This window comes from Mastomys coucha, unplaced genomic scaffold, assembly GCF_008632895.1.
Source record: "Mastomys coucha isolate ucsf_1 unplaced genomic scaffold, UCSF_Mcou_1 pScaffold1, whole genome shotgun sequence".
NCBI classification, from domain to species: domain Eukaryota; kingdom Metazoa; phylum Chordata; class Mammalia; order Rodentia; family Muridae; genus Mastomys; species Mastomys coucha.
This window is the reverse complement of record NW_022196891.1, coordinates 86,904,060-86,925,664: the sequence shown is the minus strand read 5'-3', so window position 1 is coordinate 86,925,664 and position 21,605 is coordinate 86,904,060. Positions and strand designations below refer to the sequence as shown.

General features: G+C 49.3%; 1 protein-coding gene across 4 annotated transcripts in view; it reads right to left on the bottom strand.

Moving 5' to 3' along the window:
- Ptpn14 (protein tyrosine phosphatase non-receptor type 14) overlaps positions 1 to 21,605 on the bottom strand; it is a 150,962-nt gene that overhangs the window by 92,801 nt on the left and 36,556 nt on the right. The window contains exon 1 of one of the 4 annotated variants that reach the window (XM_031338563.1): positions 10,973 to 11,129. The exons of 1 other annotated variant lie outside the window; for it this stretch is intronic. The gene's annotated coding sequence lies outside the window, so the exon portion shown is untranslated. 2 more of the 4 variants (XM_031338546.1, XM_031338555.1) reach the window with 2 other exon arrangements.

Below are 21,605 nucleotides of genomic sequence, written 5' to 3'. Positions count from 1 at the left end.
GCTTAGCCAGAAGAAACCCATGAGAGATACACAGCCTCTCCAGACTCCAGGGCACTCCATCCCCACTCCCATTTACACCACCATCCACTCTCTGCACGAGGAGCAGTACCTGGAAGACTTTGAACTGCTCTGAATATTCTCTTGTTTAACTTCATGAGGAACCACATGAGATACACTTCACTATGCTTTTGTACTGAGGAGGGGCTGGCGAGGTGGCTCGGTGGGAAAGGTGATTGTGACAAAGCCTGACAACCTGAATTCAATCCCCAGAGCCCACAGAGCAGAAGGAGAGAGCTGGCTCCGACAAGCCGCCCTCTGACCTCCGCATGCATGCCCTGTCATGCACATGAGCACATGAACGCAATTACAGTAAATAAATGCACGTAATAGAAAATGGCTGTACAAGTGAAAAAGCAACGTGGCGACCCTGAAACCTCAATCAAATAAAGTTTTTACCTTGTTTCTGCCCTACAACACTAAGTTTCATAACCGTGTTTACCTTTTAATAACTTACTTTGTAGCTGTTTACTTACATGGATGATGCAAAGGGTAGCTTACACTTAACACGATACTTTCTACTCCTTAATTTACAATACAGGATCCTCACTGCCACCTCTATTCTGGTGCTGAGGATCAAACCCAGGGCCTTGCTCCTGCTAAGCGCACATTCTCCCTGTGAGCTGTACCCCTAGTCCCTAAGATATGTAAGTTCTTTAATGTACTTCAAAAATCCTCCTCCGTGTCCTTTTTCTCCATAAATATTTAGACAGCTGTGTGGAACCACCCAAATGTGGTTCCGACCCTTTACAGATGACTCGGTGCGAAAGTCCTGTCGCCGACTCCAGATCGGTTAGCCCACCAGAAATGAGACCGACACTCTGATGTCCCGAAACACAAACATCAAACACCAAGCACAGCGGCTTTACCTTTCCACCCTGAGCCAGCGGTGTTCTTGTTGGGGGGCGGGGGAGGGCAAGAAATGTCTTTCAGAAAAGCCAACAGCACGCACTGAGCTTTCCCATCCAGCTGCCTGCTCCCAGGAGGCCCGGAGGAGGGCTAGGCTGATAGCTATGTTACCTCAGGCGGGTGCATGCAGGCTTAAGCCCTTCCTTCATCCATCCTGACAGAGCACTGCCCCTGAGTGCCACTCACTCCCGAATGGGCAAATGGGAGCCACTGGCACCTGCAGGAATCGGCTGATGGATAAATGAGCTGTCTGTGATATTTATACGCTGCTCCCTGCCAGAACCCCAGGCCTCCTGAAGGTTGTCAGGGTATAACCCTACAACACACCAAAACAGGCTTTGATACTTGCCCCCGGCACATTCCTGAGCATGGCAGGTACATGTTCTATGAGAGCTTAAAATACATACGGCTAGAAATGCTGGCTTGGTAAAATAGATTAACATTTCTAAACCACTCTGTGTTGGCAGAGTGTCATGTTTACTACCAAGCCACGCCAGTCTGATCTCCTGATAGGGACAGAAAATATGGAGGGACACACCCAAAGCAGGGGGAGGGGGGAGAAGAAGAGGGGAAGTCAGAACATCCTTAAGTGTTTACTGACGAATTCCTTCTACTTACTGAAGCACAGGACAGGCAGGCTAAGATGCCTACATTAAGAAAGTCTCAAACAGACAGAAAAGTTTGCTCTGTAGACACCAGCTGCATTTCTCTTCCCAGGCCAGGCACTTTTACATTTGGGTGTGTCTCCCTTAAACACCTATGAAAGAATGTGGCTGGCTTGGTATCCCATCAAAAGCAATCTCTCCGCATATTCTCCAGCATGACACAATACGCAGATGGTGAAATAACCATCGACTCCCCAGCCGAGTGTGCGGATGACCGCAGTTCTTACAAGGGACAGAACGCACACACAGCGAACAGGGTCAGTCCAGCAGTCCTTAACCCCGGGCTCCAGGGTCAGTCCAGCAGTCCTTAACCCTGGGCTTCTGCTGAGGAGAGACAGAAGTCTACATCTCTCGAACCACTTTCCAACCGCCTTGGGGACGACCTCAAAAACAGACTTCGGACATGTCAAAGCTAATGAGCAACATGACATCACAGACCCAAGGAAATAGCCATTTCACTTTTTTTTTTTTTTAACGATCCTGATTTTTTGATTTGCAACATAAGGTCTCAACAATAACTGCAAGAAAACCGGTCTGAACCTCCCAAGAGTTGACAACTAAAAACAAGTATCAGATGGGAAGCTGCCTCCCAGGCCGAAAGTGGAGAGATTAGGAGAAATAAAAGATGATATGCTAGAACTGAAAAGATGGCTCAGTGGTTAGCAGCACTGGCTGCTCTCCCAGAGGACCTGAGTTCAATTCCCAGCACCCACATGGCGGCTCAGAGCTCTAACAGCCAGTTGCAGGGGATTCTGATACCCTCACATCAGGCACATAAAGTAAAATAAAGCAAGTTACTTTTTAAAAAATGATACCACATCACTCGTTGTTCTTGATTAAATCCAGTGTGACAGTGGGGTTGGGGAATTTTAGGAAAGATAGGAGGCAATTAGGGAAATTTGAAATAAAAAAAGAGAAATGACGGAATATTTGCAAATCATTGTTAGTTTTCTTGTGGTTTACTGTGTGTATAGTGTGTGTGTGTGTGTGTAGTGTTCATGTGTGTGCATGCATGGATGTCCACTTACTCTGAAGGTCAGAAGGCAATGTCAGGCACCTTCCTCCGTCACTCTCTACCTTAGTTTTGGTTTGAGACAAGTTTTCTCTCTGACTATGGGGCTCAGGGTTGCTTAAGCCAACTGGGCCAGCAAGCCCAGGGATCCTCCCGGGTGGACCACTGATCTTTTCACCCGGGTCTGGGCATTAGACCAGTCTGTAAGCATGAAGGCCAACTCTTCCCTGAGTCATCCCCCCAGCCTCAACTCGCCATGATTTCGGAGGGTGGAGTTGGCGTTATGTAGGAGAGAGAGGCTACAAGACATCAGGAGCTCTGTTATGAGTAAAAATGTCAGGATTCAGGCTGGAGGCATGGCTCAGCAGTTAACAGCACTGGCTGCTCTTGCAGATGAGCAGGGTTCAGTTCCCAGCACTCACATGGTGGATAACAACCAGCTGTAACTACAGTCTGGGTAAACCGGCCCTTTTCTGGTTTCTGTGGGCACTGTAGACTCACGGTACACAGACACACACCAAGTCAAAACTCCTGTTCATATAAAATAAAGGAAAAAAAAAACCTCTTAAATATCATAATGCCTGTGGGTTTTTTAAAAGATTTAAATGTTTATTGATATGAGTACACTGTAACTGTCTTCAGACACACTAGAAGAGGGCATCAGATCCCATTACAGATGGTTATGAGCCACCATGTGGGTGCTGGGAACTGAACTCAGGACCTCTGGAAGAGCAGTCAGTGTTCTTAAATGCTGAGCCATCTCTCCCGCCCACCTGTGATTTTTAAATGGTGTGTATATACACACACACACACACACAGACACGTGGTGTACACACATGTGTACATATACATGGGTGCAGAGCTGGAACACTGTGGACAGCAATTCGGGGTGAGCGACAGCATTCAGAACCTAAATACTTTCACAACAAAAAGTGGACAGAGAAAAGGCACCGCTCCGTGTCGATGGTGTACTCATACCTCAGGCTTTCTGGTTTGCTGGGGGGAGGAGTCTCTGTAAGCAACATCATCTGAGCTTATTTAAGGGACTAATCAGCACACTCCGACGGAAACCCCAGCCACCCAAAGCTAGAAATGCATTTCTCTCTCCTCCACATACACTGTTCACCGCCATGAGAAGCTCGTAACACCCGCTCCCTGCAGCGTGGAGCCACAAAGCAGTGCTTCTAGAAGGAACTGCAAGCCATCCTGACCAAACCTGGTCTAGGTGTAACACCTGGTCCGTCCCAAGTGACCCTACACCTTAGTGACACGGTGCGAGAGCTTGAACGCCACTCTGTGCTAGCGTTCTATGGGCAGTGAATGAGCCTCCAACTCTTCAGCTCTTGAGGAAACATCGCTCACACACCTTTTCCATGCCATAGGCTGGCTCGGGGCCCCTTGCCCGGCTTCCCCGGGGTGGCTCTCTGGGGCTTCATAAAAACATACAACTCAGAACTGAAAGTCACATACAAAGGACTGTGTCTATGACACTTTCAATTTTCCCAATAAAAACTGTCTCGAAAGACAAAACAAAATGCAGAAAGGGGGAAAGAATGAAGGGGAAAACCCTAACATTGAGGCTCCATCTTGGCACACTCAGAATGAGTCATTAGGAAAGCAAAGGGCCAGACCGGTGGTTCTCAACCTATGGGTCTCAACCCCCGCCCCTTGGCAAAACCCTATCTCCAAAAATATTTACACTGCAGCCCATACCAGTAGCAAAAGTACAGATATGACATAGCAACAAAATAATTTTATAGTTGGGGGTCACCACAACATGAGAAACTCTAAGGGGTCGAAGCATTAGGACAGTTGAGAACCACTGGGCTAGAGAGAGGGTTCGGTGTGTAAGAGTGCTTGCTGCATTGTGTACCCATGAGGACCATATACACATACAAGAAGGAAGGAATACCAAGCAGGGGGAGGAACCCCAGCACACTGGCAATGGGAATGAACATACACTAATTTGGACACTATAGAGGTCAGTGTGGAAATTTCTTTAAGAAACTAATAGATCGATTCTCCGTATGACGCAGCCGTATCTATGACCCCTGGGCATTTGGCCTGAGAGCGCTAAGTAGACACGTCCCAGAGACTCTTCTTGCTCATCTTGCTATTCACTAACAGCTGAGTTTCGGGGCTGACCGACCTCGGTGTCTAACATCAGGAAACCGATAACGCAAATGAAATTTATCTTCTCAAAGGAGAACAAAGTTACACTGTAGGCAAATGAAGGCACCTGGAGATAATCACACAGAAAACTCTCGGGAGACATGGGAGGGGCTGCTGAGCTGCTGGGGGAGGGGACAAAGGGGAACTGAGGGAAGTGGGGAGAGAATCTGCTCAAAGTGTAGCAGACACTTGCATGAAAATGGCCTTTATGTAATCCATCACAATTAACACTGAGATGTGCGCTAAGAAAGAGAGGCAAGATCAGAGTGCTCTATTTAAATGGTTCTTTTAAAAAAAAAGGAACTATTTTTATCTTATTAAAAGTAACCTTTTAATTAACTCACTTATTTTTAAGAACGCGGTGGGGGCTGGGGAGGTGCCTCTGTGGGGAAAGTGTTTGCCATGGAGGCTTGAGGATCTTAGGTGCAGACTCAGAGCCAGGGGGAGGGGAATGCTTACTTTCTGCTCAGTTTTGCTAGGAACCAAAAAAACTACTCTACACACTAAAGTCATTTAAGAAAAGGAACGCTGCTTCCCGGGGTGCTGGAGAGATGACCCAGCAGTTCCGAGCATATACCAGTCTCAAAGGACCAGAGTTCAATTCCCCAGCATCCGCACCGGGAAGCTAAGCACTTGAAACTCCAGCTCCAGGGGATCTGATGCCTTCTGCCTTCTAGAGGTACACACACTGTACTCACACGTGCACGCGCGTGCGCACATACACACACACACACACACACACACACACACACACACATAATTAAAAATGAAGTAAAATAGGTCTTTAATCCCGAATTCAGGAGTTAGATACGGGGTGGCTCTCTGTAAGTTTGAGACCAGCCTAGTCTGCATATTTATTAGCTTTCAGGCCAGTCAGGGCTACACAGTGACACTCAAAAAACTGACAACTCCAAAAGCTAAACCTAAAGCAAAATAAATCTTAATAAAATTAAAAATGAAAGACTTAAAAAAATCACTTAAAAACATCTGTTTAGTTAGCTATGATCCCAGAAACCCTCCAGTGCCCTGATGCAGGCTGTGGAAGGGGGGCTCGAGATACCAAGGCAACTGTTTTACTTAACAGTAAAAGTAACAGGGCTGGCTCCTGATTTCTCCAAGACAAGCAGTATCAGAGTTCAGAACACTCTGATAGCCTCTTGCATTCCTCGGAGCATCCTGGAAAAGGCAGAACTGATAAAACGGGGGGGGGGCGGGGGGGAGGAGATGCGACGCAAAGGAAAGAGGAGGGAGCCTGTGTCAGCAGAGACACTGCAGACTGAGCGAGCGGCAGAGGGGCCACAAGCCTGGGACCGCAGCACTGGAGACAAGCCTGCTGTAGATAGTGAGTTCATAGCCAGCATGGGCTAATAGCCAGGCTCTATCTCAAAGAGTCAGGGAAAAGAGGGAAAAGAAGGAAGGAAGGGAGGGGAGAGAAGAGGAAAGAGGAAAAGAGGGCGGGTGCTGATGCAGGAGGCTGCTGGTTGGTTGAGCTGTGGATGAGTTCCCAAGGTGCCAAGGCTTGCCTTCGCCCCAGGCCTGGGCTCAATATCAACTCTGGCCACCATAAAAGCACTTATAAAGCCACTACGCAGTAGGCTGCACATGTTCCCTCATGGTTGCTCTCACAGTATGCTAAGTTCAACACACATACACACACACACACACACACACACACACACACACATCAGTCACATAGTTTGCACACAGGCACTTTACTACCTTAAAAAAGTTTAACAGTGTCAAAGTTTAACAGGATGTAAGCTGAGCCCTGGGCTCCCCCCACCCCACCCAGCACCAATGGTTATCCCATGACTCTGACACCTCAGGCATAAATGGTTTTTTAAGAGCTATTAAAATTGGGGGAAAGACGACTCTGGGACAGACAGACACACACACACACACACACACACACATTTTACTCAGGACCATTGGCACAGAATCTAGTGTCTCCAGTGGTCCTTATGTTCCAAAAGGAAACTCCATGTCAAGAACTTTGGGCTTTAAGCTTACAGCACAGCAGTCTTCTCTCAAGAACTCCACTCCCCCGCTTGGACTCCTGAAGGGAAAGATGGGTGTGGGATTCAGGGTTGTGGTCTCCTGCCATCAAGGGTAGCTCTGCACACAGCAGGAGCCCAGCAGGCAAAGGGTTGCATGCTTAGACTCAGGAGCCTGCATGGGGTTCTAGGACCTGCCCATGGGAGGAATTTGGCACCTTATGGGTCTGGCTTTGGGGCCCTGAGAGAGGTTCCTGTTGTGAGGAGCAGAAAGGGGTTATTTGGTTCATTGATGCTCTGGGGTAAAGAAAAGATGGGACTCGTGTTTCCAAAAGAAATTGCCCTCTCTCCTCTCTTATCTTCCCTTCCTGGCTTTTGTGAGATCCTTCTGCTGAGGGTGAGGCCTTCTCAGAGAGAGATGGCACACTTCACACAAGGACTCTGCAAAAGGATTTGCAGGTGCACTTTTAGTGGACCCTTGGCAATTCATTAGGGTATTGCACTGTAAACACACTTTCTAGGCCTTTTATAGCACAGGATACAGAGGCAGAGAGCGCCAAGAAGCTTAAGAGTGGACTCGGTCCTCTGCCCGGGAGCCCATTACCCTCCCCAAAGCTCTAATACGGAAGCTTCCGCCTCCAACTCTTAATATATGGTTTCCAGTATGTCACAGTCTTGTTTTTAATAATAATAAAGCTATCAACAAAAGTTCTTCAAAGTTACACACAAACACACACACACTCGCATACCCACATGCACACGCACACACGTACACACACGCACGCGCATGCACGCGCACACATACTCGTGCACACACACATGCACGCGCGCACACACACACACACACAACAGCTTCTAACCCTACACTTGGTTGATCCCATGAATCCTTAGTGGGGCAGTAAGTAGAGAGAGCTCCTTAGTGTCAACCAGATACAGCTCTTTGCTGAATAGCCAGCAGTCTTTAGGGAAATGAAGCCTTACACATGAGCACAGTTTCTTCTCATTTCCCATACTATGTGATACTATGTGATACGTATTTACACCCCAGCCCCGCCCCACTCGGCCCCGCCCCCTTAAGAGTGAGTTCTGAACGTCTCTAGGAGGCTTGCTTGCTCGCTTGGTGTTTACCAATAGCCCCTGGGATTTCTCCAGCAGTCCACAGCCTTAAGACTCCCAAGCACACCTCACAGAGCTATGCAACTGAAATGACTCGCCCAGCCTGTGGACAAACCTGTGGGGACACAGCTTGACTGTCACACACTGCTGTCATGTTCTAGGGGAAATCACTGTAGGAAGTGGACGGAGCTTTGAGAGGGACTTAAGCTGTCCTCTCTCATCGCCTCTTAAAGAACATCTAATAGAGCCAGGCTTGGTTTGGTGGAAACCTGACTCTTTCCTCGGCGTACTTTAATGGGACGGTGTCTCACTGTTTTCTTGGGCTCCCCAGGAGCTGGAATGATGAATGTTTGAATTTCATGGGACTCAAAACAAGTCACTTTTAACAAAACCTCCTTGTAAGATCTAAAACTCAAGTTCTTCGGTTGCTAAAGAAAACACACGTGACAGACATCAAAGGACTTTAGGATTCCAGCTCCTTCCAAATATTCAGTGGAAAGATGAAAATTTGTCCACAAACAGTTTTCAACTTTCCTGTGTAGTTGTAGCCATGTAAATGACCTTTCAAGACTTTTCTCAAGCCATGTTTGAAATAAGAGAAAAGTGACTTTCTTGTTGACACAGTAGGGGGGAGGTGGGGGGGACACAATAGTAGGGGACACTGGGGGGAGGGCACAGTGGGAGGACACAGTGGTGGGGGGACACAGTGGGAGGATACAGTGGTGTGGGGACACTGTGAGGGGACAGTGGGATAGACAGTGGAGGGACACAGTGGAGGGGGAAAGAGTGTGGGGATACAGTGGTAGGGGATCACTGTGGGGGACAGAGTGGGGGAGACACAGTGGTGTGGGGACACAGTGGTAGGGGGACACTGTGGTGTGGGGACACAATGGTGTGGGAACACAGTGGTGTGGGGACACAGTAGTAGGGGGATACAGTGGAGGGACAGTGGAGGGCCACAATTGACAATTTCTTGTGTGAGAAGTGGGCTACACCAGCCTTCTTAGAAAAGACCAAGCCCACAAGAAGGAGCCACAGAGTCCCCTGCCCAGCAGGTACCATAAAACCGTGTCCAAGGAAGTCACATCTTCCCCGCACTTCACTTCCTAGCTTAACAGAGCCCCAGGTGCTCTCCCCACCTCGCTTCCCAGCATGGTCCCCAGCATGGTTGGTCCCCAGCGGCTTCTCAAGAGACTACTGCAGACTCACAAACCCAGGAATTCAAATCTCAAGGAAAGTGATAAATCACAGAAACAAACACTCTATGGTACCGAAAGCACCCTCCAAAACTACCCTACAGCAAACAAGACAATGCCCAATCCCGTGCCATCTGGCTGGCATACGCTGTGACTACATCATGGGGGCACACAACACCAAGGCAGGAGCATCAGGAGTTCGAGGCCAGCCTGTGTGATGATACACAAGGAGACCCTCTCTCAAAAACATTAACAATATCTGTCTCGATATCTCTGAGAGAAGGCAGGAAACAGATAAAATGAAAGAAGTTCCATCCGTGGCTAAAGTAACATGAAAAGGCTCCGGAGAGGCAGAAACCCTGTCTCAAACGCCTCCCCACGCCCCCCCCCCCAAAAATCACAGGGTAAAGCCAGGCACGGTAGTACATACCTGTAATTCCAACACCCTACGCTGTGGCAGGAGGATGCCAAATAAGCTCAAGCCTAGCCTGAGGTACATGATGAAACCCTGTCTCCAGAAGTTAGCTTCTTTCTTTCTTTCTTTCTTTCTTTCTTTCTTTCTTACTTACTTACTTACTTACTTACTTATTTTCACTTATATGGGGGTGGGGGTGATAGGCAAACAGATAAAATTGAGGCAAAGGAGTTCTGTGGGTGCTCAAGTGAAGGCATACTGCCCATAAGTCCACAGACGTCGGAGCACAGGAAAATATGATATGTCAAGGGTCACACCATTCTCTGGAATTTTTCCTATGTCTACATTTTTCCGTAGTAAAAGGATGGAGGTTTTTTTTTTTTTTTAAACAAAGGAGCCCAGCATTTTCCTTCCAACATAAACTTTTCTGTTTGCCCTTCCTTCCAAAGCAAAATTGCAGTCAGGCACAGTGACACGCTCTTGTAACCCCAGTACTCCAGAGGCTGAGGCAGGGGGATTGTGAGTTTATGGCCGATCAGGACCACACAGGATGTCTTTGTCTCAAACAGCAGTCCCTACATTTCGGCAGATCAAGCTGACATCAGTATTCATCTCACTTTAAAACCCAGCGCTCCGTGGGTAAGGTGCTTGCTGCCGAGCTCAATGACCTGAGCTCCCGCAGACCCACCCAGGAGAGAGCCTGACTCCCAACAAGCTGTCATCTGAGCCCGCACCCCACCCCTACACACAAGAGGATAACATTTAAAACATAGCGGAGACACTGCCCAGACAGCCACCAGCACATACGACACAGAATGGCCTTGGTTTCACAGCTGTGGCAGGGCACCTGATCCTCTTACATTTCTCAAAAGACCCATCTCTCTCTTCCTGCCAAGCTGGGTGCCCCAGGACCCCAGCATCCTTTTTTGAGAGAAGGAGGAAGATCTGTAGGTTTTCCACTCGGATCCTGGCTGTTGCCTGTGCCAATAACTACAGTACGGATACTGAAATGTCCCAGCTAATGACAGCTGGAAACCAGAATGGGGATCCCCAGAATCATCAGAATGCTGAACAGGCAATAAGGAGCAAACCCTATTTACCGAGCAGATCAACGGAGGCAGATCCCTCTGTGGGGATGCAACTTACAGACTGGGCAAGCATCTGCTTGTGACTGCCCAGGGACTCGGGCATTCACAAGCTCAGAACCCAGCGCTTTCTCTGACCTGGTGTTCTTACACCAGAGAGAGATCTGAAGCTGGGACATAAAAACAAGAGCAAGCTCCCACATTCCAGGAACCCACGATGCCGTGCACCACCTAGTCTTGCTCATTCACAGTGAACATGCTGAGACACTGTGGAGGAGGACCCTACAGCTGGGAACCTGGTACAGCCCTGGGTCTCCATCAGGAGCACCCTTCCCAACTCGAGCATCTTACCTAGATGGCTTTCCGTCTACTGTAAGCCTGTCACTCTGAGGAAGGGCGGGAGAATCCAAGCCTGTCATCAGAACTTCAAGCCTAACTTCAAAGGCACAACCACCATAGTGACTGGAGAGGTCCAGCAGCCCAGGCACACTGAGAAAGCAAAGGAACTTGCCTGAAGGCGGCACATCTATCTATCCAGCCTCTGGAGGCGGCACATCTAACTATCCAGCCTCTGGAGGCGGCACATCTATCTATCCAGCCTCTGGAGGCGGCACATCTATCTATCCAGCCTCTGGAGGCATGCGCTGAAGGGACAAAAGCACAGGCAGCGGGCAGGCAGGCTCCTGGCGAAGGCAGTGCCCCTGACCTCCCTCAGCAATCTTCCACACCTCCCTTTCCCGTTTCCTTCCTGTCCTGGGCTCAACTCCCTCCCTGGCCCAGAGCTCTGTTACTTCCTATCCAAACTCCAATGGATGGCCAAGCTGTTCTGCCAACTAAGAGCCTCTCTCTCTCTCTCTCTCTCTCTCTCTCTCTCTCTCTCTCTCTCTCTCTGTCTCTGTCTCTCTCTGGGTCTCTCTCTGTCTGTCTCTCTCTGGGTCTCTCTCTGTCTGTCCCTCTCTGGGTCTGAGTGCCCAGGGCCGAACTTCATGAGCATGCTCACTTGTCAACTTAAGGAAGTCATTTGTACACACAAGCTACCTATGAGCCCCCTCCCTCCCTTCATTTCTTACACAGGGATACTTGTGTGTACCACACAGACTCTTGTCACAATCACAGGGTAGTCAGTCAGGCTAGGGATTCCTTTCAATCAGGTTTCAGATTTCCAGAATTTTTTTTTTTAAAAAATAGTTGCATGTACAGAATTAAATATTTTGGAATGAGACCTAAGCATAAACATAAAACTAATTAGTTTTATATACACCTACTCTCTATAGCCTAAAACTAAAGTACAATATATTTACTGGTTTTGTGCAAGAGAGGCTGGGGAGACAGCTTAGTAGGCAAAGTGCTTGCCAGGAAAGCCTAAAGACCTCAAGTGGATTCCCACAACTCGCACAAAAAGCTAGGGGATGTGGTTACATGCCTCTACTACCAGCCCTGGAGGGGCAGAGACAAGAGGACCTCTGGGGACCACTGGCCAGCCAGCCCAGCCTGTCAAGCCCCAGGTCCCAGTGAAAGGCCCTGTCTCAAAAACAAGCTAGGTGGCTCCTGAGGGAACACATCTGAGGCTCCACACACATGTATATCACATGTATACACACACATGCATATACCCACATGTGAATATGCACCTACCCATGCACATGTGCATGCATTCAGTGCATGCAGCCAAGCTTTGTATATGAACTCCCACTATCTATTTAACGTTTACACTAAGGAAGTTTGGGGTTCTGGACCCACTCCCAGTTTCACACTGTTAACTGTGTTAAGCTTGTGTGTCAATTCCTAGCAGTAAACACGATCACTGCACATGCATATGAGGACACTGTAGCTGTACAGATGGTTGTGAGCCACCAAATGGTTGCTGCGATTTGAACTCGGACCTTGGGAAGAGCAGTCAATGCCCTTAACCACTGAGCCATCTCTCCAGCCACGATCACTGTACATGACCATTGTTACGGTTATTATTCCAATGCGTACTGCAGGAAACACATGGACTGCTCCGTACAACCGAGCTACTTTCGCCAAGCCAATGGTTATGGGACAGAAACATCTCTTACATTAATGTGTTTATCAGAAGGGAGCAAAATTAGCAAGTACAGATTCTGAGGAGTCCAGCTTGCGGCAAGGTGGGTTTCAGGTCCGACCCGGGATCGCTCGTCAAGTAGGTTCTGAAATGTTACACCACAGTCCCGGCCCCAGCCCCGGAGGCAAGAGGCTGAATCACAGGGAGAAAAAATGCAAACAGGTATAAACTGGTGTCAGCTGTTAGAGGCTGTGCAATCCCCGCTGATGCAACCCGCTGTCAATCAGTGGGGTAAACAGAGACGCTGCACACACATGCACCATGGCCCTGTCACTACTGCCCCTTTTCTCGCACACAACGCATACCACTGCAGTAGGAAAACGTGGGACAACCTGTGTTCTATACCATTCTCAGCGACACCAGGGACGAAGCAAGCCTGTCTGCCACCTTCTAGGGCGGTAGATGTCATGCTGTAAGAATCTGTGAGCATCCCATTCCTAACACCACAGATGACCGCAAAAGAAGACTACCCAGCTGCCTGGACCAGTGCAGGGTAAGGTTGGGCCTCTGCAGGTAGGGAGTTATGCCGGTCCACTGGTCTGACACCTCTGTCATTGCTGGGTGTAAACACACAGAACGAGAGGGCAAAGGTCAACGACTTCAGTTTTGAAGTGTTTAACACTGAACACTTAGGTACAGAAAACTTCTGAGCTGGGCAGGCTGCTCAATAAGGTGCTTGCTGTATAAGCATGAGGACCTGAGTTCAAGGCCTGGCACCCCCATGAAGGCAATCCACCGCAGACATACCCTAAGGCTAACCTGATCTAGACAATCCTTCATTGTGACTCTTCCCCGTGGTTCTGGGGGTGTGTCAAGCTGGCAGTTAAAGCCAGGCTTCCCGTATTCCTTTTCAAAATCTGAACTGATTAAAACCACCAACACTTGAGGAATTTTCATTCTCTCTCTATCTACCCCCGCCGCCCTGGCTCTCTTAGAGAAACTGTGTACCAAGTTTATCAGGTCAAAGCGGCTTTGTACACATTCCTAAACTGTTTCCTAATTTGCCAAAGTCAAAGGTTACAGCTGAGGTGACCCCAGCTAGACAGCTTTTTACTGTGTTAACATTTCCCGTATAACAAGCATGTTTGTCTACCGCTGTCCCCATACTAAATCCATGCTTGCCTACGCTCCTGGGGAACACTGCTGAGCCTTCACTGGCTCTGAATGGGACCGAAGCTGTTGACCTAGGACCTCTTGTCCCAGGTGTTCACACCTAACAAAGACACAGAGATGTCAGGCCAGTGGGCCTGCACAACTTCTGCATGCAGTGGACATGGAGGCACCTGTCCATGATCCCGGCATGACATCTGTAGAGACGGGAGGATCCCAGTATCGAAGTCGTCCACAGCTACACAGTGAGTTTAAGACACGTCCTGGCTACGTGAGATCTTGTCTCCCAAAAGAAGATGCCACGGCTTCTATCTACTTCGTCGCTGCGAAAATAACTGAACACCTTGCTTTCTTAGGTACTTCGGTGCGAAGAAAAGGAAGGGACGGAACTTGGAGTTAAAAGAACCAAGTTCGAATTCTGATCTTTTCCTCTTCACGGGCTGAAGTGTGACTGTGTAACACAGGAGGAAAGTTTCAGTGAAGGGGACTTTCAGCCCTAAGAAGGGGTACCTACGTCGTCACATCCTCCGTCATGGTCACAAGCAGCTTCCAAAGTGCACAGACACTGCCATAAACACACGCATGGCGTCCGGCCTACGTGCTGGGTGTGAGGAGCCCTCAAGTCCTCTGGCACCCCTTTCCTCCGGAGAAACTCTGAGAAGGTAAGGCACTGCTTCCACGTTGAGACCCTCAGCAACATCCTGATGGTCACCCTCCGTTTTCTCAAAATCTACTTACGCAGTGCAGGACCCTGTGCTTTTCCAAAGAACTGGAAGACCCATCTCTCTCTCCGTAGCAGGTTGAGTAAAATGCCAGAGAGGAGTAAAAGCGAGGCAGGGCGGGTTCACTGGATGGCAGAGATAGGGCCTGGCACACTCGGAGGTGAGGGCAGGGGAGGGAAAGTAAAGGTCAAACAAGGTTGAGAGCCACTCCACGGGGATAAAGTAAAAAAAAAGGTGATAGCAAAGATTGTGGCTCATGGAGGAAATGAAGCTTCCAGGAGGGAGAAGTTGGGGCAAAATTCTGCACCCCAAACTCAGCTTATTTCCCACCACTTTAACACACGACACAGAAACAATGGCAAGCCCAAACAATACAGGACGTGAGTGAAGATGGAGGGGCACTTGCTCTCCCACTCTTAGAAACCGCTTCATTTAATCCAACACTGCGGCCTTGCTGAAGCCATCTAGCCCTCTACAGTACAGTGGCTTGATGTTGGGTTGGCAAGCAGATTCTGAGTCTGCGTGATAAGTCAGCCAGCGTTGTGGGGTGGGCTTCAAGGTGACCTTAGCTGGGCAGCCCAACCCCGTGACAACCTTCACAGGGTTAAAAAAAAGTCTGGGAAAACAGACACACACGTTCTCTCCTGCTGCTCCAAATCGGCTACTGCTCATAGAGTTCCTCCAAGCTTCTCATTTTAAAAAATATACCTGGGGGACCCGTGACTGGAGAGGTGACTCAGAGAACTTGAGGACCTGGCTTTGATTGGGGGATTGGAATCAGAGACAGAGACAGGAGGATCCCTGGAGCTCACTAGCCCCTCTAGCCTTACCAGGAAGCCTCAAGTCCCAGTGATGGCTCTGTCTTTCTAAACCAGGCAGAGGGTTTCTAGAGGTATTACCTTAAGTTGACCTGTGTCCTTCACACACAAGCACCACATGCCTCCACACACGCAAAAGTAAACCAAGAGGGTGCATGGTACCTGTCTCACTTGAACTTCACATACTCTAGTGTAAACACTCCCTCTCCCTCCCTCCCTTTCAGCTAAGTTCCCTACCCCCTTAAGGACCTCCTGGGTCACATGCTAAGATGAGACAAGTTACCTTCATAACCTAACACACAGAGGTGGGGTTCTCAGTCAACAGAAAACAGAGCCAACTTGTGGGATGTCTAGCTAGGGCTATTTAATTAATTAAGAGTGACTCTCTTACTTGAGGTCAGTAGCTTGAACTTTGGAGCTGGCTGGGTTTAAGTAGCAAAAAATGAAGATATTTCCACCTTTTTTTTTTCTCATTGACAATTCATTTCAAATCAGTGGGGGAAAGCAAAGCACACACATGAGAGATTCCACCACATCCGGTGAAACGGGAGACTTTCAGAAGGGCCACACTTCAGTGTTCAGAGGGCAAAAGCCTGGCCCAGTGAGCAGAAGGGACCTTTGCGCCCCTCCATCTTCACTCCCATCCTGTATTGTTTGGGCCTGTCATTGTTTCTGTGTCATGTGTTAAAGTGATGGGAAATAAGCTGAGTTTGGGGTGCAGAATTTTGCCCCAACTTCTCCCTCCCTTCTGGAAGCCTGGCTTTCAGAGAAGCAGGTATTGTTTGGTTTGGGGCGGGAAGTGAGTAGGTGGTGGGCAGGGAAGGACTTGAGAATAGAAGAATTGTTTGGATAACTTCGCAGGGAAGTGTCAGGCCTCACAGCTCGGATGGCAACAGGAAGCCACGGGGCTCCATAAGGGCAGTGCTCAGGGCCAATGAAGGTGAGGGCGATCACATGGGGAGAGGACGAGTTACAGAGGAGGAATTCGTAGAGCAAGGGGGTGGGTGGGAATTTAGCTGTTCAAGAACAGCCAAGCAAGGGAGAAGGCGAGAGAAGCCGAAGCGCCTGTCAGCCGAGTGAAGCCACGGCTGGGCACCACACTCGCTTGGCTTTGCAGCAAAGACACAGGAGCTCACAGGGAACAGAAAAGCTGGATGCTCAGTGGCGGAACAGAGGACTGCAAGGGTGGTGGAAGGGAAGAGGAGAGCATAAACTTTCACCTCCGTGAAGGAGTGCTGACCATGTGTTACAGCTTTATCCTAAGCACCCCAAAGACGGAAGCAGCCAGGCAGCTCCTCAACAAAGGACCCCCACCCCCACCCCCCGCCCCGGCTTCACAGAACACTTGTGGAGTCTATGAAGAGAGCCGTATTCAAGCTGAGAACATCTCGGGCTAACCTCCAACAGCTAGTCCTTAGGAACAAGAGGTGGTCAACTCTTCTTTGTGGAACTGTGGAGAATGGATGAAGAGAGACGAGCCGCCAGACGCTTGGACCCCGATGGAAGTCCAGGATGCAGCTGACTGGGCCTTGCTTTCTCAACTTTTCAGCACCATAATGGAGACGGCCAGCCAGCCGGCTGGTGTGCCAGCAAACATGCAGGGCCTCCACTCTAACCTGAGCCCCAAATGGGATTGACTGAGTTGCCTTCCATACTTGAAGTGTCAAGCCCTAAGATACATACATCTGCGGTCACTGGTGTCATTGTGGTCAGTAAGGTGGTGGACGGTGGGAAGGTATAATTACTAAATGCTCGAGCCGCACCCTAATTCTACCAGCGGTTACAGCTGCCATTTTCTGCAGCGCTTCTCCAACTCCAGACTCTGCACTGGCTATCCTAATACATCAACCTTGTCCTGCCACCCTCACTTCCCAGACACACAGCGACATCGAAAAGGTCTAAGTCCTGACCTGGCGTAAGACCCTAGCTGGTGATGGAGCTCAAGCTGTCTGTGGGAAGCTGTCTACCTACCTGCAGGAAGGCCTCTATCTACCTTCCTACGATAAAGTAATTTGCTCAGAGGCAAATGCACTGAGTGCCTGTCAGCACGAAGCTGGCATGAATGCCACCATTTTTTTTGTTTTTAGGTTTTTTTTTTTTGGTTTTTTGAGACAGGGTTTCTCTGAGTAGCCCTGGCTGTCCTAGAACTCACTCTGTAGACCAGGCTAGCCTTGAACTCAGAAATCCGCCTGCCTCTGCCTCCCAAGTGCTGGGATTAAAGGCGTGCGCCATCACCGCCCTGCGAATGGCACCATTTTAACGAAATGGACTCTTCGGAGGTCCCCCAAGTATCGAGTTTTGGAACGATAGGATCCAGGTTGTTCGACAGCTCAGGGTCAGAGAAGAACAAAGGGAAAGAGCTGAGCAGAGGCTGCAGCTGACCTGAGGCCTTCTGTGCACGAGTGGCGTTTCCCAGGCATGAGCCCAAGGCTTCACGTGTACTCTTTCTCCTCTCTTCACACAACAAAAACCTCCCAGAGCTCTCGTCCTCCCCAGCAGTGAGCCCAGATCAATCCTGAGAGTCAGCAGTGAAAAATAAAGCAAAAACATGTCCAAGTCCAAGGCGCTTCGGTGCTGGAACGGCAAGCTTTCAGCCTCCAGCCGGCACATCACGGTGTGTGGGATGCTGACCTGGGATCTGCACACGCCAGGCTCCTTCCCCTGCAGTCACTTCTGCCCTTTGCTCAGATTCTCTGTAGCATCTTAATTTCTTCAGATCTACTTTTAGGGCTAGCTCTGTTCCCCTAATATGGAGCCTCCTGAAAGCCAGCAGTGTCAAGCCCCACATACAAAGGAGCAACAGAGAGCTGACTGCGCGCATGCATGCACGCGCACACACACACGCACAAACACACACACACATAAGCACATGCACATGTGCACACGAGCGCAGACACACACACATGCATGCCCCTACTCAGGGGAAGAAACCTGAAGATGTTGGTGTTGGGTTCCCAGTGAGATTACTCACTGGAGTAGGGGAAGTGCCTTCAGGTCCCGCCAGGGACTTGTGGGAAGCTCCCTGCACCAGATTCTTTTATGACCAGGTGCTCTCTTCAGCAAGCCACCAGGACTCACCCTGCAACTGCAGACAGATTACTTCCTGCCTCAACCTCCAAGGATCTGCACTTACTGCTGCACACAGGAACTCATGCCACAGCTGCCTCCAGCCTCGAAGGACCGCTAAGCCTGTTACTGACCTGCAGGCTGGCACCACCCTGATGGCCCCCCAAGAGCTTGTGAACCCTAACACTCAGTGCGAGTTGCAACAGCTCAGAGCCAGGACTAGCATCCTGTTGCTCCGAGAGTTCAAACCTGCCCACTTACATCCTGCATGCTGACATTTTAAGTTGCTTTTATGCCGTTTAAGGTTGTTAATCCCAAACTGATAATCAACCGTGTCTCCTTCACAACTGGCCGCAGATTCACCGTCTCTGTTCTCCACTAGTCAGCTCCGTTATTTCCACAAAGTCCATTAAGTTGTCTGTTTTCCAAGGTACATCATCACATCACTGATTCCTGAGAAATTCACACCCAGCTACACAAAGGGAAGGAGGAGAGACACGGAGCATGGCGAGGAGAATCACGTGATGGCAGATCCCAAAAGCTGCCAGGCTGGACTTAGAGAAGATGAATTTAGCACTAACATCTGAGCAGAAGAGCAACAGGGAGACACTCGCTGACTTAGTGTTGGCGTCTAAATCAGGACAAGAAGTCGAAGCGCTTTAGAAGGCAGGTTAAGCAGTGGCTTAGATGCTAACGGGCCGGCGGGTAGAGACAGCCTTCTTGGAGGTGGCTGAAGGAGGTAGGTGCAGGCAGTAGAGATGACCCGGCCAATGGCCACATGAGTGTGTGCATCTCCCAGAAGCTGAGGGGAACGTCTTGAGGGACAGCTTTCCTAGAGATGCTTTCGCCTGCCTCCAGCATCACTGGAGTATGAGGAGCAGAGCAAATGTCAGGGCTGCGAAGCCACGCCCATCCGACTTGCCAAACTCCGCCTTCAAACACGACCGTGTGATTCACACTTGGAGAGCAAATCTGTCTTTTACTTGTGTCCACACACATCAGTGGATCTCACAGCATAAGCAACAGCCTTTGTCTCTCCTTGAGACAGCTTCTCATGTCAACTAGGCTGGCCTCAAACTCCCTAAAAGTAGCTGAGGGGGTGGTCTGGTGCCTGCCTCCACCTTTTGAATGCAAAGCATGGCCACATGCAGCAACACTGAGGGTAGGTCCAGAGCTCTGTGCATGCTAGGCAAGCAGTCTACCAACTGAGCGGCATCCCCAGGCTCCCCTTTTTAAAAATTAAGCACACTTTTACTGAAGCGTACATGGCAGTATGACGGTTAGCATCTGGACATCCAAAGCCTGTGGCGATACATGGGCGGGTCCACAGACCTGTTGCCAGGGCAACAGCCACCATATTCCCAGAATCCATTGGGCTCATCTCCCACCTTTACCTGTGGCTGCTATGTCACAACCCATATATATATACACATGGGAACATTCCTCCAGCGCTCTCTCTCTCCCCCCCCCCTCTTTCCGCGCCACTACCCCCACCCCCTCTCAATTAAACCTCTTACACGTGGAACTGTTTGGGCCTAGTGTGGTATGTTCTGACGTGACTCGCCGCTCCAACACATCAATGACGATACCTTTGAAATGAATAAAGTGGGAAATCAGCAAACCCTTCCCTCTACCGCACTCCCGTGTCGGAGTAGTCGATGGGCCACTTCTCTGTGTGTAAGTCTTTAAAGTAGAATTCTCAGTTATCTGGAGATGGGTGAGCGACGCACACTTAAGAAGAAAATCCACCCGAGCTTTCCTCTTCATACTAATGAAAACAAAAGGATCCAGGTCCCGAGCTCATGACAGAATCCAACTGACAACTTCCTTAGGAAGACACTCACTCAAAAGAATGCTGAAAACAAGGCTCAAAAAGGTGTTGCAACACACGATTTCAACCCTAGCATTGACAGATTCAATGCTTAGAAATATTTTTTGTTTACTTTTTTGGGGGGGGAGGTTGGGCATGTTTCAAGAAAGGGTCTCTCTGTGTAGCCCTGGTTGTCCTAGAACTTGATTTGCAGACCAGAGGTCCACCCAACTCTGCTTCCTGAGTGCTGGGATTACAGGCAAGCAAAACATTTTTTGTTTTGTTAAAAAAAGAGTGGATTGTTTATAAAGATGGTAGGAAGAGACACATCACTGCGTCCATCCACAGAACATTCGGAGGACAGAAAACTCAAACGTACAAAGGAACATCTCAGACTGAGAGATGACAGAGAGTTCGCCACCTTCAGTGACCCCCTTTCCTCAACAGAGAGGAAAGCTGCAGAGAGGCCTCTCCCCTTCTAGCCAATACATATATACTGGAAGACAACCCTTCCAATACAAAGTGACCAGGACAACTGGTTTCCACAGGAAGAGCTGTAACCTGTGTGGTCTACAGCCTCCTAAGAAGTGAGGGCACACAGAATAAATCCACTTGCCACAGGCCTCTCAGACATCACGCAGAGAAGGAACCTGCTTACCTTGGATCCCACAGACGGGATGACCTAAGGTCTTCAAAAACACATCTGAAAAAAAAGTCTGCCCTGTGTGTGACATGGGAGCCTCAGGTCCTTTGTCTCTGACGGGAAGTCAAGATAAACTTATTCAGAAGGATGGCGGGGAGGGCGTCTGAGAGAAGGTCTTAAGGGACACCTGCCAATGGGACTGGAAATACAGGTCAGTAAGAGCAGCACGCACAAAGCCAATCCCGGCACCACGTACACTGGGCATGGTGGCCTATGTTATCCTGCCACTTGGAAGTTCAAAGTCACCCTTAGCTACAAAGACAGTCTTGGCTAACCACCTCCACGGCACCACAGGTTGAGGAGACAGCCTGGACACACAGATCTCTGGAGGACATCTAAGATTCAGCCCACTTCGATATCACAGATCAATCTCAGCAATCAAAAGACCCAAGTTCTTATTAAACACAGGGAGGGCACAGAGTGGTCATCTATTATCGCCTGCCTCGTCCATATATATCTTTGATAAAAATAAACTTTAGAAACAGGGCAAGAAACAAAAATAAAAAACCAAACTCACTTTGGAATTGGTCTGACATTGTCACAGCCCGGGCTGTGTTCTGTGTTCTTCCCTCCCTCCCAGCCAGGGCCAGCACTGCAAGGAGCAGGCTTGTAGCTGATTAGCATTTGATCACTGCTGGCCGGAACTGTCTTTTCTGCAAATAAAAAGCT